The sequence below is a fragment of the Nicotiana attenuata genome, unplaced genomic scaffold, assembly GCF_001879085.1.
Source record: "Nicotiana attenuata strain UT unplaced genomic scaffold, NIATTr2, whole genome shotgun sequence".
NCBI classification, from domain to species: Eukaryota; Viridiplantae; Streptophyta; class Magnoliopsida; order Solanales; family Solanaceae; genus Nicotiana; species Nicotiana attenuata.
This window is the reverse complement of record NW_017671128.1, coordinates 330493-337642: the sequence shown is the minus strand read 5'-3', so window position 1 is coordinate 337642 and position 7150 is coordinate 330493.

Below are 7150 nucleotides of genomic sequence, written 5' to 3'. Positions count from 1 at the left end.
ATTTGTGGTGGCGGGCATATGAGTTGGGTAGCCCTGCCGAGTCGGTTTCACTTACATGGGTTCAGTTTTCAGAGATGTTCCTGAGAGAGTTCGTACATCGGTCCCTTCGGGATGCATGGCGCGCGGAGTTTGAGCAGCTATGCCAGGGCATTATTTCAGTATCAGAGTACGCCATCAGATTCAGCGATTTGGCCAGAAATGCACCTGCCTTGGTTGCTACAGTTAGAGAGCGAGTCCGTGGATTCATTGAGGGGCTCAGCCATGATATTTGGTTCAACATGGCTCGAGAGTTGGAGTTAGATGTTTCATTTCAGCAGGTGGTAGGGATCGCTTGCCAGTTAGAGGGCATGTGGGGCCAAGAGCGAGAGGACAGACGAGATCAGGAGAGAGAGAGTACAGGGAGGCGAGGAGGCCTCGTAGACCGGAGAGATCTGCTGGCCCTTATTCTGGAGGCAGGGTGCGACATAGTAGAGGTTTAGTGGGTCAGCCAGTTCAGTTGTGCTTCAGGCTTCACGAAGGGAAAGTTGGGTCGTGACAACTATATAAAGGGTGTCTGATAATTCATTGGACACATTGTAACGCGCATCCCAAAGCAATATACTGTTATTACTACTTGTTATTATCTCATCATTCTATTCCGATATCGATTAAGGCATTTTTGACTCGAGCATGACCAACTTTCAAGGCCAAGATTGTTCTAACTTGTGTGGTTTGCATTTACTTTTCTATCATTAATTTCAATATTAATCTGATTTCTCAATTTGTATCAAGTTAGATCACGTATCCTTAAAACCGCGTATAAATTCAATTGTTATCCGATTTTGAGGGTAAACATATATATATATATATCGTACAACTTTCCTTGATAAATCGACGGAATCACAAATTTAAATTCCAAAATTAGGTCTCTCCTCTAAGCAAAGGCGAATGATTTTAACGCCAGTGGCTGCAAAGTACCATGATAACGTCCTTCGGCGCACATTTAGTTAAGCAATGTATATGTATTCTTACTCTTATCTAATTTTTAAACCAAAATTTTGTAGCCTGGATTAAATAAATAAAGAGATTGTCAAATATGACAACTACAGTAAGGTGGGGTCCAAGACCAAGAATCACAAGAGTATATTAGACAATTTAAGAAAGACTGACTTTGTTGGTTGAGAGGTCTCCCTCATTTTGCTGTCTTCTTTGTTCTTTGCATTACAAGCTACTCTTTCCGGTTCACAGTAAGTGTTCAATTTATTTTTTCATTTTTGTTCGAAATAAGTGTCCAGTTATGTAATCAAGAAAGAATTCAATTTATTTTTACAAAATAACCCCTATGTACATATCCCTAAAAAGTTTTCTTACTCCTCACATTAAATGTTTAATTAGGGGTAGTTTAGTCATAGTAGGTATTTTTGTATAGAATTTAGTATTTTCTTAATGGGCGTGCTAAAAGCAAATTGTACACTTATTGTGAACCGGAGGGAGTAAATAGTTACGACTTATCCTTCATTTAAGATCATGATTGCTCCAAGAACCGCACGTAATTACTCCCACCGGTGAACCCCATTAATGCCATAAAGAGGCCACTATTTGTCCACAAAATATTCTCTTTTTAATTATGATTGAACATATTTGAAACTTTAACTTCCAACTTTACTTGAATGAAGGAAATTATAGTCTTTCACATAGTAATGAAATTTATAGAGTATTGAACTATTCTATCCATTGTCTGAAATTTTGAATGTACCCCTCCGGTCCATTTAAATTGATTTTTTGACCCTTTTTTTTGTGGTCCAAAATAACTATTTTTTTCCAAATATCAAGAGGGAATTAACTTCTTTTTTTCAAAGTTGTCCTTGGAGTAAAGTGTCTAGGAGTATTTGTTGTATTTCCAATAAACAAATTAAGGTTAATATGGTCAACTTTATTGTTAACTAATGCTAAAAGATGAATTTCTATATATGTGTAAAAACGGTTAAAATATGAAGTAAAGTGGATCGGAGGGAATAAAATATAGTAGTACTTGCTTTAAGGTTTTAAGCTATTCCACTTATACTCAAATTATTGATGAGCTACTCTGTCGTTGTCTTAACATTTTGCGCATTAAATGCTTGCTCAAGTTTTTGAATATTTAAGAGGGATATATAAAAGTTGAGCTACTCCACATATGCTAAGGTTCTTCACTGTCCCAACTTTATTATAACCCAAAATTACAAAAAGATATACATATATAAACGAAGTTAATATAAAGCTCGAAAAGAAGAGGAAAAAAAGAAATGAATGTGGGCAGGGGATTTATTAGGATGCTCAGCTGGCATGGTTACTTGGAATTTATCTGCATTATGATTTTCAGAACTGAACCAACAAGCTAATAGGCCTGGCCATTTTTGCCGGTAGTCGAAAGTACTTACCCTGCCATATCCTGGAAATGTTTGTAAAAAAGTGTATCAACATTTGAAACTCGGCTTTGAAAATGTTTGGAAGTATTCATCAATAAAATTAGTCAATAATGTGGCATTAAAATTTAATGAATTCCTTCCTCTCCAGTATAATTTGTAGTTCAACCTCAACAATAACTTGTTAAAGTACCTTCTTGAATTTACATTATATGCACACTACTAGAAATTTGGTAAAGTCCGATCAAAATTTCCGACCAACGTTACTCGGTCAAAAAAAGCAACCAAAAACCATCTAGCTTGGACGGAAACTGGGAAAACAATATTTTACATTTTTCTTTAAAATAAATACCGACCAAAGTTGGTCGGTAAATTGGTCAACAAGTTGACCAAGCTGGTCAGACTTGCTTGGTCAAAGAAACTTTTGGATTACTGACCAACTTTGGTCGGTAGTGTGGACCCAATTTTTTAAATTTTAATAATTATATTATTATTTAAAATATTTTATAAAATTTAAAGAATTTATATTTAAACTTACCGACCAATGTTGGTTGATTAATGCAGGGGAAGCATTTAACGACCAACTTTGGTCAGTATATTTTATTTTCTGGAAAATAACCGACCAAAGTTGGTCGGTAATTAGGTCAACATAGGTCAAAATTTTGAATCACTTTTATATTTACTATCTAAATAATATAAATGTAATCCGTTAACACTTTTGTAATACAAATAATGAATACGCTAACATATACTATAACATGCTATATATGTAGTTAAAGTAGTACAACGAAGCGTGAATACACTAACATATACTATAACATGCTATATATGTAGTTAAAGTAGTACAACGAAGCGTGTTATATATATATATAGGTCAAACATTTTATTTTTAATAATCATCGATGCATCTAAGTAAGTTATAAGTATATGAATCAATTTACAAATAGATATATTTGATGATAAATTATATGTACTAATTAGGATCTTCACAAATCTATACCTAAAAGAACCCGACCATGTGGTCCTTACAAGTATATTGCAGGCGGCCTGAATTATACTTGCAGACAACAAACAATGGTAAGGTGTTCAAGCCCAAAGCAAGTTACACATTCACTTTGGAGGAAAGACGACGAATTTGTGATTGGGTTACGAAATTAAAGATGCATGAGGGTTATGCGTCGAATCTTGGAAAAAAAAGTAGATATGGAGGTAGGGAAGTTGAGCCATTTGAAAAGTCATGACTGTCATGTTTTCATGGAGACCTTAGTGCCTATTGCATTTTGTGGTCTGCCTGAAAGAATCTGGAAATCCATCATAGAGATTAGTTTGTTTTTCAAAGACTTGTGTTCTACCACATTAAGGGAAGAAAACCTACTTTGGATGGATCAGAACATTCATGTAACTTCTAGTAAGATGGAAAAAAATATTTCCATGTGGTTTTTTTGATGTGATGGAACACCTTCTAATCCACCTTGTACACGAGGCACGACTTGGAGGGCCTGTTCAATGCAGATGGATGTATCCCTTTGAGAGGTAATATTATAAGTTTGATGTAATATTCTATTTTATTTGAAAGTTCTTGGTTAACATGACATTATGTAGGACAATTGGCAAATGCAAACAATTGTTAAGTAGAGAAATAAGATTGAAGGATCTATATGTGAAGCCTATCTTGCAAAGAAAATTGCACATTTTTGTTCTTATTATGTTGAGAGTAACGTGCCATGTTCTAGGAATAGGCCCAATAGGCACATGGTCGAATATATGAATGATCCATTATATCCACCAATGTCCATATTCAATCAACCGGGCGTATTCTAAGGATGTTAGAAAGAGAAGTTTGAGTGATATGGAGTACAAGTCAGCTACACTTCATGTGTTGTTAAATTGTCCCGAAGTTGTACCATTTCTCAAGTAAGTATTGATTTATTAGTTATCAAAATGTAAAATTTACTGTGATTACATATTGATGCAACTACTAAAAATATTTGATGTGTCATAGTCACTTCTTGGGTCAATTTGGCCATGATGCTGTATATACGAGATTTGATACGTGGTTCAAAAGTTTGTAAGTTTATCCTGATAATGTTCTAACACTGTGTAGTAAATAATGTTTGTAACTTATGCTAACTTATGAATTTTTTTAATATTATGTAGGTAAATAATCCAAATAATGGTGTAAATTAATTTTTGAAAGATATATCTTGGGGACCTGGGCTTCAGGTCACAACAATGTCTAAGTACGTAGTGAATGGTTATAAGTTCCCTACAGAGGACTGCTCTAAAAATAAAAATAGCAACAACAACGGGGTGCGGGTTCAAGGTGGTGATGGAAACCAAGTTGGAGATATTTATTATTATGGTGTTGTCAAAGAAATAATAGAACTAGAATATACAGGTTGGCCATATAAGAAATTGATACTCTTTAGATGCAGGCAGTTTACCCAAATCCAACAAAAGGTACAAGAGTACACCACCAATACAACATAATTGAGGTTAATCATATGAGGGAGTATGATCGCTATGATCCTTTCATAATTGCACATAACATTAGGCAAGTGTATTATGCTCTTTATTCATTGCGGCGGAATAAGTTCGACTGGTGGGTTGTAATAAAACTAAGCCTGTAGGTAGGGTGGAAGTCGAGAATGTGTTAGATGTTGCATGTCAAAACGATATCTCCAGTGTTCACCAAAAAGTGGACGATAGAATAATTTGAAACATCTTGAACGCATAATGGAAGAAGTTGAAATAAATGAAGTAACAATTATGGAAAAGGAGGACGAAGAATCAACTGATGGAGCTTAAACAAGTGAGGACGAAGAATTCTCGGACGAGGAACAATATGTCCATGAGGATTAAAAAGTTGGTTTTTAAAGCACTCTCATTTTATATCTAGTTTCTTATATGTTTCAATCTAAATATGTATCATATTATGCAGATGGCAGGCAAGGGTCAAGGTAACAATGACCCTACTAGTTCTCGGGGTCGAGAAAAGGCTAGGTAGGGAAAGAGGAGGGTAGATAATAATACTCCCTCTTTTCCACCCTCTTCAGAGATGCCTATGTCTTATCCTCCACCACACGGCTATACTGAGCTGCCACAGCATCACGAGCCCTACACCTTCATCCAGACACCATGTCTTCCATCACAGGGCCATACGAATATACGTCCGACATTCAGTCCAGTTGCCTCACTGCCACGTGGATCGCAGCCATCTATATCACACCCCTACATATCACAGCCACATGTATCGCATCCTTCCATGTCACAACCACTCGGGTCACAGCCATCAGTATCACAGCCACTTGGGTTGCATCCAGCTATGTGGCAGTCACAGGGATCGCAACCATCTTCATCATCGACTCTATCTATTTCAGGCCTTCGCCTGTGAGGCAGTAGCTCTGACCCCCCTAGTACACCGTCTACACATGCCTCTGATACACATGCTTCGGATGATGATGACGAGGAAGTGCATTATGATAAATATGGCAGGATCATCATAGTCCCTGAGGGTGATGGGTAAGAGTTATTTGTTATTTTTGCGTCTATTGCTTTGTAACGTTTTTACTAAGATATTAATGTGTTTTTATTGTTAAATTGCAGGTTCAAGCCGAGTAATAAGACTACGAGGATAATCACCAATGCCATCAGAAAGCTTTATGATGGCCCTAATGCGACTTAGACTGATTTCCCATTCTTGTTGAAGGAGCAAATTTTCAATCAATTTAAGGTATAAATGTTCTTTTAAGTAGTTTAATAATTTATATTTATGATGTTTCCATCTAATATTTAACTTTTGAAATACAGAGCAAGTTTGTAAGGGAAGACCGCTATAGCGCAAAAGTGGCTGCAAATTTTCATCATAAAGCTCGCAAGAGATTGGAGGATGCTTTCTCAGATGCTAGAAAGAAGAACAAGAGGCCTGGCTGGTTACTTTAGAATTTATGGGATGATTTGCAAAGGCAATGGCTTACCGCAGAGTTCTTAGAGAAGAGAGAAAAAGGAAAGAAAGATCGCGCATCCGAGAAGAGAGGCTCCTTGCACACTGGAGGTGCGATCAACCTAGGGACAATAAAAAGAAGATTGATACGTAATTGGTTAATGATTTTACTTTTCTAAGTATATCTATTCTATTTATTAACTAAATTAATTTATTTTCAAGAAAAGAAGTTGCGACGTCCAATGAGCCATGATGAGCTATTCAAGGAGACGCATATAGTAAAAAAGAAGAAATAGATGGATCAAGAAAGGTGGGTCGAGGACCGGGCCTTGACTGCATATGTAAGCTTTAAATTTTCTTTAAGTATTATAATTTACTTTTATAAGAATTTTGAAATACTGATTTAATTTAGAATAATATAGGGTCGCTACCAAAGTAACGTGGATGAATTCATTCGTAGTCATCCAGCTGGCGAATCGGGTGAGCCAACCCAACCTTCGGACAAGGATGCTGAAAGAATATGGTTGGAGTCTATTGGCGGTCCAAAATGGGAGAAGGTATACGGGCTTCCTACTAAAAAATTCTATCGCTATAAGTGTGGAATGCAAGGAAGAGGGACTTCCTCGCAAGGCGAGCAACTTAATGGGGAGAGCCTCTCCGCTATGCGGGAGACAATGACAAAGCTCACATCCGAGCTAGAAGCGGCCAACGAAAGAGAAAGGGTTAGAGATGCTCAATTCCTTGGCATGCAAGCTCAGATAAGCACTCTCCTATCTACTGGAGCTTTTCTGTTGCCCCGGTCTCGTGAGTCATTGCTAGAGGG